Below are 12,454 nucleotides of genomic sequence, written 5' to 3'. Positions count from 1 at the left end.
CAAGTAACTACCAAATTCTGTATTTAACTAAAAAGATAACGGCTTTCTCCCCACCCTCCCAGCCTTAAATAATTTATTCTTAAAATAGGAAGGCTTAGGGAACTGAATTTGTCTCATCTTCCTGAAGATGAAAGTGATCTTAAATTCAATGCTGCATTCCTTTTGGATAAATACAGCTGTGTTGACGGCTTGCCTGTATTTTCCATGCTACCACTTGTCAGCCACACACTAGATAGTGCTCAGGCAATCCACATCTTCCTGAAGAAGATGTTAGAGGGGGGGAAAAAACCCTCCTTTTTACAGATGGGGGAACTCTGGCACAAACAGGGCAGAAGGGCAGACCACGGTAAGAAGATAGGAAGCAGAGTTAGGGTTAGACTGTTTCCAAGGAACAGGATGATCCCTTCTCTACAGGATAAGTTTTAGTTGAGTTTTAGTTCAGAACTGTTCTTTGACATTTTTTTCTTCCCTATATAAATCTAAATACATTATTTTTATTATTCAGTATGGGCTTTCATCGGTGGATGAATTTTCCTATGGGAAAAATTCTTGGAATTGGAAGTATTAATTTGGAATTCTCCAACATATCTATTGATGGAAGACTTGCAGTAGATCACTGGCATCTTGTGGTCTACTTGGAGCATTACATTACCTGTGACATTTGCTTTTAATCGAGGTGCTGTTTTCTCTCACAATGTAAACAATCTGGAATTATTTCCCTTCATTATTAAGTCCTTGAAATTTGGGGCAGTGAAGGTTGCACAGAGCTTTTTATACTGTATATCTTTTTTTTCTAAATAAACTTAGATTTTGACGATTTCTTGCAAGTTTGATTTACCCATGAGTGCGGAAGAGAGGAAATGCTCAGACCGCTAATCAAATGACTCTACAGTATCTGGCCAGGAGGTTGTATAATAGAATTTTTTCCCTCCCATTCCAACAATCAGCAAAACCTAAGCACAACAATCACTTTCTCACAATCAGGCATGAAGTATGATGTTAGTTGAGCCTCCATCAGGAAAATAAATAGTAATAATAGCAATTACCAGGTAGCCTATCCCAATACAGTGGAAGGCTTGACAAAGATGCATAAACCAGACATTTCTGAGACAGACATCTATACTTTTCTACCTCTACTTTTCTACTTAAAATTTAGTCATTCCACTAAAATGCTATCACTACTTCAAAACTTAATTTGTTTCTTACAACTCTTTAGGTTTTCTCCCTCTCTTTTTTTTTAAACAACATGATACACCCTCAAATGTTCCCTTTCTAAATTAAGGAAATGAATGTTTTATAAGAATGAGAAAAGTGCAGAATAAGTAATATTGGTCCAGTTGGTTTGTATAGAACTGTGCAATTTTATATGCAGAATTCTACAGAGAGTAATAAACAATTAGTTTATTAGACTAATTTACTGTATTTTTCACTTCATAAGACACACTTCCCCCCCCCCAAAAAAAAAACCTGGGTGGAAATGTCTGTGTGTCTTTTGGAGCACTGCTGGGCCACCACGTAGGGTCCTTTTATAGTACCGAACCCCGCTGGAGTGCAGGAGTCAATAGGCAGAGCTGACACATGAGAGGACACCTATCTTTAGTCTTCTCAGGCTCCGCCTCCTGCCCTCACTACACTGCTGCTCCATATTCAGCACTCCATATGCACAGTGAGACAGCACTCCAGATTCATATTTTGTTTGTTTCTTTTCCTCCTCGAATCCTAGGTGCGTCTTATAGAGCAAAAACTACGGTATATAGCTGTCCAAGCATCGAAAAGACAAACAGAACAATATAACACAGAATTGAAAAGAGAAACATAACAATTTTTTAAAAAGATGATGACCTTACTGTAAAGGTGAGGTAAAAGCAGCATTCCTTTGCTTTACAGATCTACACAGTTACTTTTTCATTACTGTAAACAGTTGCTAAATGAGACAGCCACTAAACAAGGACTACCTATACAAGGTAACCTCCGTCCAAAATTACCAGAATAATGAAGCACCTCCCAACTCATGCTACTTGCAGAAAGTTGCAGGAAAGTAGACCAATGAAATTTACGAGAATGAAGCCAACAATTATAAATACTATATTCATCTCCAAAATGATCAAGAAATTTTCATTAACACTGAGCTGAAAGCAATACCAATTACTTTCACTGATATACACAAGCACTCATTTTATATCAAGAAATCAGACTTAAACACACAAGACTGCCAACACCTCCTGTTTCACATCATTTCACACAAAGGAATATTCCTGCTTAGATTTCCTAATTACCAGCAATATGCAAATTGCATTGCTCATTTTATCATTCCCTTTGTTGCATCAATCTTCCTTCACTTGGATCACAGTTAAATTCTCACCAGAAAGTGACACCTGACCCTCCTAGACAAATTACTTCAATTGGCAGCTAGTGACACCAAAAGCTTTTAAGGCCTATTTTTACTAAAGGACACATAATTTAATTTCTTTATAGGTCTAAATATTTATAAGTTGGCCTTGATAGAAGGCTTTACGTTTTGTCATATAAGATGTCAAAGCTCTCACTTTTTTGTTTCCTTGGCTGCTGCAATTCCAAGATGGAACCAGTTAAAAAGCAACTTTTCTTATATTGAGGAATATGCAAACCATCCATTTGATGCTGACCAGTACAGCTGTCTGAGATATATTGTTAATAAAACCAATGGCCAAGACAACAGTTAAGAAAAATAGTTTATGAGGGGAGAATGCATTGCTTTCTATCAAAATATGTCTGTCTTGACGATGCAGTTCCAAAAATGTACATGATAGAAACTGTGTGCAGGCCAAATCTCAGCTATAGCTAAGAATATACCGTAGGGTTTTTGCAAAGCAAAGGGTGCTGATGTACAAAACACTCCTTTTGAAGCATGAAAGCAGCTCTTTTGCAAATCTGTCCCCAATTACCTGCCTCTGCATGCCCAGGCAATATTTTCACTGGCATCGCCACGGAAGCAAAGTGGCTGCACTTTGCACATACATCTAGAGACAGCCAGGGATATCTTTTGAAGTAGCTTCCCAAGCCAAATTGCTTCATTTGCAAAATGCCTCTTTCAAAAAGCTTTGAGGTGCTTTGGAACATTGTTTCAAAAATGATCTGAAAGTCCCTTAATGCAGAAAGGACTTGTTTTCACCTCACTCAGCAGTGATGCTGAACTTTCTCTGCTACTTTTGTACTGTCGCGGTCCTTATTTGACTTTAATCCTTGTTTTTTTTTAAATGAGTTAAATGTAGTCATCCTGAAAAACCTTGAAGCAGAAGCAAAATCTGCACCCTTTAATAAAAGCATAGGACAGTGATGGCTAACCTTTTTCCCATCATGTGCCAAAAGCAGGGGAAACGCAGGAGGGTCATGCGCGGGCGTGCCCACACCCATAATTCGATGTGCATGACCCCCCCATTTGTGTATGCGTGCACAACCCCCGCACATGTGCACCTCCCCACACGACCCCCACTCTTTGCTCACAATGGACCCATTTTTCGCACTCCCCAAGCTCCAGAGGCTTTCTAGGAGCCTGAAGAGCAAAAATGCCCCCCTCTGGTGGCTTCCCTGAACTTCTGGGTGGCCCGTAGAGCCCTCCCCTCCCTGCTGGAGCAAGTTGGAACTAGCCAAGCCACAAGCAGAAGCCTCGGAGCCCGGATGGCCAGGACTGATACCAGCTCAGAAAGAGCCAGGCGGGCGCAAGCAAGCCAGGCCGGCAGGGACCCACAGCCCCACACCACTTACCTGCAGGGCTGAGAGTTAGGGGGAGTGAATGGACAATAGAATGGACTGGATTGGTCTATGGGGACCTCAAATGGAAAATATCCAAGACTTCCAGCAAATTCTTTTTCATACACTACACAGCCCAGTTATAGGTAGCATTGCCTAAAAAAGTGGGAGCCATACAGAAATAGCAGCAATTAAGCATATACATTGTAATTTCGCACGTAGAAGGCAAGATTAAAGCAATCTTTGGCAGTCAAACAGCATAAACAGAAAGCTATGCCTTGAATTAAATGGACTTTAGATTTTATCTCAAATGATTCAACAGATCTATACCCCTAAAATAAATTCTAAAATGGGTCCCATAAACTATATCAAGCTAAAGGATTCCACAACTCCCAGAGATACTTAATAGATTTGTTTCAATGTTTCAATGAGTAACCCTTACTGAAATGTTAAATGCCACTCCAGAAATCACCAGCTGACAGAGCTCTATTAAATTTAAGATGATCCTTCCTCAATTGAAAAGATGATTTTGGGGGTGGGGGCACAAAGAAAAGAATCCTATGCCATGGCAGCCTTCCACTGGCAGCTGAAAACAATCCTGCAAATTTTTTTCCTTCTAAGTAATTGCCTACATTTGGCACTTTTACAGAGTCCACACCCTGGAAATGGTGTGTGTGTAATATGCATATGTACAAGGTAAAACATGCTTTCAAACTGCTAGGTTGGCAGAAGCTGGGACAAGTAACGGGAGCTCACTCCATTATGCGGTGCTAGGGATATACATACATATGTATACTCACACACACATACTAAAAAGAAGTATCTTTTCTCTTTCTGACTCTTTTTACATACAACAGCAGCACAAGCAACAGCGTGTTCATTAGGCAGACCAGGACTTTATTTAGATTGCAATCCTAGACAGGACTTACCTCCGAATTGTACTGCTACAACTCTAGAATTGCAAATTAAATATCTCATAGTTTTTCATTAATGGAATAATTGTAATATGCTAAAATTATTTGAATTAGAACACACAGAATTTATTTGCCAATATATGTCAGGATAGTGCTTCAAGTAGGCTGTGCAATATTTATGGCCTGTAGATATGCCAAACAAATAGCTAAAATCTTTAAGAAGTGAAGTAGTATGGTAGTTAGTAATATTAGAATATTGAATTTTTTATCATTTGTTATCCACTGGAAATTGCTTATCTCTCATGTAACTCCAAATCAATGTAATTCAAAGGAAACTTTTTATACTTGAAGAATTTGTCTATAACTTCAAGATACCTGAACCATTTGGATGATTCTGCTTAAAAATTTATTAAATACTAGAACTATTAAATTAATGTGAAATACTGACTGATCATTCTTGGGTTAGATACATGAGAAATTAATGTTTTTTTCTAGTGAAAACTTGAAATGTTTCAGCTTCTGAATTAAATTGTCAACTGCAACATAAATGATTTAGAAAGAAAATATGCCACCCATCAATCATAACGGGATGAAGAACATATTAAATTAAGTTATAGTGAAATCTGACAATAGAAAGAAAGCTCTTTTATTAGAAAACTTTTGCTAAACAAGGAAATAATGCTTTGAACTAGTTTATTTTAATGGTTGTTTTGATTATTTTAAAACACTGTCTTTTGAGTTTGTCATCTACTTAGTGTTTTACACACACACACACACATACACACACACACACACTAACTGAACAGTATATCATGATGCTTTAGCAGTTACGGAGCTACTTGCAATTTTAATTTCATTAAGTGATGCTGCACTTCAGTGGAAATCAACAATTTAATTTTAATTTAAAATACTATAAAGCTAAAGGAAAGTTAGTAAATGCTATTTATTTGATCTGGAAGGAAGAACTGGAACATCTTATTTGGGAAAATTAACGTATCTAAAGATTTAAAAAAACATAAACTATACTTTCTATGATTTAATAATGAAATATTCATTAATGAAATTAATTAATTTAACAGAAAATATTATTTTGGGGTAGACATTAGATTATGTTGGCAATGGAAGAAATGTGAAAATTGTTTACACACATAATTTGGTCTTGTTCTGTTATAGTGTTGTGCTCGTTTCAAATTAATAGATATATTTACAGAAATTTGGGAAGAAATACTATGTTAGGGATCTTAATGTGTTGTTCTATTATACTCCTGAAATTTGCTATCTTATGAAATTTTTTTGGTTTTTTAGTGTTTGGGAACAGTAAAGATAATCTCACATAACAGAAAGAAAAGTTGCTGATGTTTGTTGACATCTGTTGGGATTAATTCTTTTGCTTTTGTTTTAGTTTGTGGGAAGGAAAGAAAAGAAAAATGATTTCCACAAACATTTTGTCCAAAATATAAGCATGTTACAATCCCAACTGTGTACTATATGGGAAAGTAATAGAATGCTTGTTTCATGAAGGTTGAACATTTATTTATTCAACATATAAGATGATAAAAATATTAAAATAACAGATAAATAAATAATAATATTAAATTAGCATAATATTAACAAGGATGGGGGGAGAAATGCACGTGGGGGAGGGTTTCTATTAGTGGGTTAACTTCCTCCAGAATGATACACTGGAGCCCCAGGCCAGTTGACAGAGTCAGAACTTCAGGTACTTTTGGAAGATCAAAAGGGCAGGTGAGGATCTCACCTTGAAGGACAGGATTCCTTTTCAGAGGTGGAGAATGCATCTTTAATATACAAAGTGTTTGATTCATCAATTTTATATGCAAAACTTTGATTAAAATTGCTTTCGTAGTAAACTATTTACAAGTAAAAACTGAAAAAGATTCACAAACATCCCTCGAGTATAAGACAGAAAACAGAATTATCTTTTGGACGAAAAGAAAATTACTGAGATATTTATTGCAAGAAGATTTCCAGTCCAGCGTTCCTTGGTCCTATTTCCCCAAAACATAGTGTGCCTTCAGAGTTGCTACTTATTTTGCCAATAAAACAAAAACAATCACCATGCTCCTTATCCAAAAGGTTCCCCCAAGCAGCATGCACAAGAGCATTCACCTCTTTTCATGCCTGAAAATAAGACTGCATCTCAAGAGCACCAGAAGGAAAGCCTAACAATTATGTACTTGATGGAGTATGAATTAACCTTCTACTTAAGCAAGTATCATTCCCTCGGGATTACACACAACCCTCCGCCCTCAAAAGTTAATGTGCCATAAACTTGGGAACATTTATACAATGAACAAGGCTACTGCTCTACCTATTTAACACCACCGACCTCTGCTGAGTCTATTTCTTTTCTCGTTCCGGTTCATACTGGAAAGTGAAATAATTCAATGAAAGGTTACTTGCTTCTAAATAATTTAAGAGAATAGTGTTAGAGGAAATGGCACTGATGACCATTGTTTTGATATCTTCCTTCCTTTTTACACATCAATGCTGTCCAGATAGACCTGGCTGTCACATGGGCATAGTAGTACCATATTATATCATAAAAGGATAAATAAGAAATCACCAACATAGCATCTATTTGAGAGTACATGTTGGATCATATGTGATTAATACATTCATTGATAGAAGGGCTATTTTTAGTTTATTTAATAGCACCTAGAATACCAAAAGCTATTTGAGAAGCCATACCAGAAATTAAATTGATCAAATATAAATCAAACATACATACAAATCAACACATCTCAAGTATTACAGTAGAATTCTGAGTTAAAAGAAGTTTGTAACTATCAGTTATACTTTTGGCTTATCTTTAAAAGAAATGAAACTATTCAAGAAAATAAAATTAGATTTCTTTTTTAAAAATTTCTCCTGCTACACTTTCTATATTAAACAGTACAATACCATCCATCTTCAAGGAATCATTCCACACTTGTGAATAACATTTCAAATTCTGTTGGACGTGATTTGAAAGAGAATCTTGACTTCCATTAAGCTTCTCATCAGGATAATTTTCCCATGCTTTCTAAATCTATTTGCCAGTATTTCAGTATTTGCAACCTATCTGCCATGACAGTATTTCATCATCTATTTATAGGATGATACTAAATGTGGTATGTCTCAAACAAAGGCAAATTTGCTAAGGAAAATGAAATAATGAATTTAATTCCAACAGCTGGCGTTCTATGTTTTCCAACATCAAGACAGATTTAAATTTCACAAGCATGAATTAGGATGCCATATGTAGGACTGAAAAGCACCTCTGGTGTTGCTACTCCTTTTTCATCCAATGAGTCAGACATATAGAATTATGCACAATTTCACATCTGATGTTCAAATCAGCTAGCAGGCTACTGTTCTTAAGGAAGAATGGAAAACGCTGAGGTAGATACACTACAATATTTTGACAGTCTTGTAAATAACCAGTTGCCCACGTTGAGTAAAAACTGCCTCCCAAAAAATAGGCAAGAACTTCCTATGGATAATTCCATAGGAATTATTTTGATTTTTTTGATTTTCTGATTTTTTTTTCAAACTACAAAGGAAAAAGAAAAAAAATTTAAAAATTCCTGTCAGGCCTGCCACCATTTAAACCTCTAAATATAAAAGATCCTTGGCTCCATTTGTTGAGAAAGGTATGGTTTTATTAGAAGTCTAAGGTACTAATGTGCATAGCCAGAACTGAGAATTGCGCACCAAAAGCCCTACATTAAACTTTCCCCTCCCTTATCTACCTCCCATCGCCCACCCCGTGCAACAAGTCAAGTTTAAGCAGGGGTGTTTTTCTAATGGTCAGTCCATGTACAGGAAGGTATGCAACTGGTATGCCAGGTGATCATGAAGCAACGCCTCAAAGAGATGCGTCAAAGTTTTCCCCTTCCCTCCCTATAGACAGACATAGCTGTCTGTCACTGTACTGTAGCAAAGCATAAACATAAGGTTGACAATTGCTTTAATTGGGTGTCCCTACTTCCACTAACAAATATAGAAGCAGAAAAGAAAGAATATGATCTACTCAACCATGTTTCCTCAGCCAAAATTATGTTACTCCTAGGTCTCTCTCATCCTTTCATAGAGATTAGTCAGAAGCGACTTACGTTGAATGACCAGAGTGTTCCACTGTACTCTGCTTCTCCTGCTTGTGTACTCTTAGAGAAACAAATCCTGTTAAGCCACATTGAAAACACTGTAAATCCTCACATATTTCACCTCCTCTTCTCTTTCATTATTTAGCTCACAACAAATGAAGTCCTCTTTGATTTTTATTTCATTTCCTAACTTTCCATAACTTTGTTATTTACTATTTTTGCACCCCAATGGCAAATTTGTTCATTCACCACATTTCAAGATTATTCCTACATCATCTTATATGTTCTCACTGTAATAGACATGTAAAAACCATTCACTTGAAACAAATCAAATAAGCAGTTGCATTATTGGGTTTTCCTTGGAAAATATATGTAAAGTATTCAACACTTATTATGTGCTATAATTTATACAATGACCCAAACTACACCACCAAAGAATAGTCCTTACCTAATGCTTTCCACCCCAAAACTTGGGGAAAAAAATATAAGCGATCTATATTAATCTTCAAAAATATTCAGCTTCATAGAATTATTTCCTGTGCACATTCAGATTCTGGGAGGGTCAATGGCTGAATATTGAATTCTTTTCTCAGATCTATGCTGTTTAGTTTCAGCAAAGACTTTTAGTTAACATTTGAGATGCTTCTACTTTACAGAAAAGTGAAGGTGTATTCTAGTTATTCACGATGGCTGCGCAGTCAACAAAAATGTAAGAGGTAAATAATGTATACATAACCTTCAGATCAGATTCTTTTTTCAAATTTGCATTTAATTTTTGTCTACCTCATGCGGATATCAGTAAATAGAAGTAATTAATAAGAGGATGGATTGGTTTTGTATTATTCAGTCATTAAGCAAATTTTCTCACTATGATATGAAAAATGTCAGCTATTTAATTAGCACACCTCCTTAGCCTGAAATCCCCTCCTACATTCACACTAACATTTTAGTGTTGGACTGCAGGGGATAAACACTAGCAATTAAGTTTGCTATGGGAGACTTTAAAATAATTAATAGAAGCCCTGAAACAATTATAGTGAGTGACATTCTCATATTAAGGGGAAAAAATCATTCTTGTTTCGAAGAAAGCTTGTGAATTGGGACCAACTGCAGTTCTTCTGAACTGCACATTACATTTTAAGCTACGTCTGATGGCAAACCAATTTCGTTGTATTTAAGTACAATGACAATAAAGATTATACTTTTTTAAAAAAAGCTCAAAAGGCATCTCATTAATATTACCTCAAGTGGAACCCCGTGTTGTAAGAGAATAAGTTATCTTTCTCTTTGTCTTCTACTGGCAATAAAATACTTTTTTTAAAGCACTCTCTTGGACTCTATTGTGTTTATGACTATTCATTTGCATTGAATATAACCTTTGTATAGCAAAATAGAAGTTACATTTAGGAAAATGAACCCTGGGGGGAAAAATCTACCTAAAGTGAAATTCTGCAGAAAGAAAACTGTGGCCTTTTCATTTCTTTTGTTTCTGGAGGAGAAAACCTACTAAAATTGTTTTCTAAGGAAACCATCATTTGCTGAAAGTTGGAAAAAGAACTAGCATAATCCAAAAATTGAGTTTATCACAGAGTGGTGGTGTATACAGACGTGTGCATGCGAGAGAGCATAAATGCCATATCTGTACCACTATGTACTGTAAGCCAAAAGAACAAGCATTGTCAGCATTATTGCTAGGGTCTAATGTTAATCCTTTAGGTCATGCTTGTGATGAAAATCAGACCTATAGCTTGGTTTTAACACTTCTGTACTGAGGACTGTAAGCCGCTGACTTACCACATTTTTACTGTTAAGCCAATATTTTGAAATAGATGTCTGTGCTCTCAGATTCGGTAGACATGTATCTCCCCAATGCTATGCTACACTGGAATACTAGCAGCACAATTGAGATCATTAATGCCATATTTTGAGTCTACTTCTACGCAATTTTGGAGGATAATTGCATATTCTCCATATCCTGGCAAGAAATAAGTCACCAGAGAGACCTACATAATATTATTTTGATTACTACCCCACCCTGCCAAAAATGGAAGGGGGAAGAAAATAAGTATAAGCAAATGAGAAGCATTCTAACAAATGCAGCAACTACAAGTTAAGTCAAGCAAGAACTTGGGATAATAAATGACATATGCATATGAATGCAGACAAATGTTGTATAATGAGTCTCACAGGAACAAAGAATAAACAGGGATGGTAGGAAGTTAAAGGCTTAATGGGAAAATTCTGTTGTAGCAGAGAACAAACGAGAGATGACAAGCTCTTACTGGCAAGTGTTATCACACCCTGGAACTGACCAAAATGCTCCAATAGACAAATTATACATCACCAGCTGACATCTCTGACAAGTAGAACTAGGTCCTTAAAATGCTGAGTTCCAAAGTTTAGATGAGTTTTAACTTAATGTAACTTGAGGCTATCCTACCGATTATCATTTTAAAGCAGTGTGCATTGTTTAATTTATGACTCCCGAGCCCAAATTTGCCCTGAAAATGAAATCTGTGACAAAATATAAGCTTTATGATCAGATAAGACTGCTGATAAATTCTGAAGAATACTTTAAAAGTCTTTTATTCCAATGCAAATTCTAAAATTGGAAAATCTAACATTACCCTAATATGAACTGAATTAAGAACATATCATCTATTAATACATCCTTATTCGACATTTTCAATACAGTTAAAATTTACATTTATTTTTCTTAGTAGTGTTTCCAAGCCACTTTACTCTAAAATGTCTTCAAAAAGAAGGTGAAAAACTAATTCTAAAGAATTCAGTGTTACACTATGCTTTAAATGTGTTATAACCACCCTGGCACCTTGGTTTACCGAGGAGCTAAGGGTGATGAAACGCCACAAGAGACGCCTAGAGAGTCGTTGGAGATCCTCCCGTTCCGAATTTGACCGAGCACAGGCACGAGCCTATTTGAAGACGTACCTTGTGGCACTAAGAGCGGCCAAACGTCAACATTGCGCCGCTCTTATTGCGTCTGCAGATAACCGCCCTGCCGCCCTGTTTCGGGTGACCCGTTCCCTCTTGTTTGAGAGACCATGGGAAGCCCCTCTACAGGGCAGAGCAGAGGAGTTTGGGAATTATCTACAGGACAAAGTCGCTCAAATCCGGATGGGATGGACCCCTTTCAGTGGTCCAGTAGAGACGCCCGTTGCGAGTCTTGAGGGACCGCTTTGGGAGGAGTTTGACTCGGTTGCCATCGAGGATTTGGACAGGTTGCGTGGACGTCTGCGACCCACCACATGTTTATTGGACCCGTGTCCCTCCTGGCTTGTACTGGCATCCTGGGAGGTTACGCGCGACTGGCTCCTGGGCCTGGTGAACGCCTCGTTGGGTGAGGGGTCTCTACCGGCCGCCTTGAAAGAGGCGGTGGTGAGGCCCCTGCTCAAGAAGCCTTCCCTGGACCCAACGGACCTAGTCAATTATCGTCCAGTCTCCAACCTTCCTTTTTTAGCGAAGGTTGTAGAGAGTGTGGTAGCACAGCAGTTCCCACGTCACCTGGAGGAAAATGATTATCTAGACCCGCGCCAGTCCGGCTTCCGACCCGGGCACAGCACGGAGACGGCCTTGGTCGCATTGGTCGATGATCTCTGGAGGGCCAGAGATAGGGGTTGTTCCTCTATCCTGGTCCTATTAGATCTCTCGGCGGCGTTCGATACCATCGACCATGGTATC

At 37.4% G+C, this 12,454-nt stretch overlaps 1 protein-coding gene across 1 annotated transcript in view; it reads right to left on the bottom strand.

The window, feature by feature from the left end:
* PIGK (phosphatidylinositol glycan anchor biosynthesis class K) overlaps positions 1-12,454 on the bottom strand; it is a 131,455-nt gene that overhangs the window by 3,536 nt on the left and 115,465 nt on the right. The window lies entirely within an intron of this gene.

This window comes from Natrix helvetica (genome assembly GCF_964273705.1).
Source record: "Natrix helvetica genome assembly, chromosome: 3".
In the NCBI taxonomy this organism is placed as follows: Eukaryota; Metazoa; Chordata; class Lepidosauria; order Squamata; family Natricidae; genus Natrix; species Natrix helvetica.
Note: the sequence above shows the minus strand (reverse complement) of the source record. Positions and strands in the feature narration are given on the sequence as shown.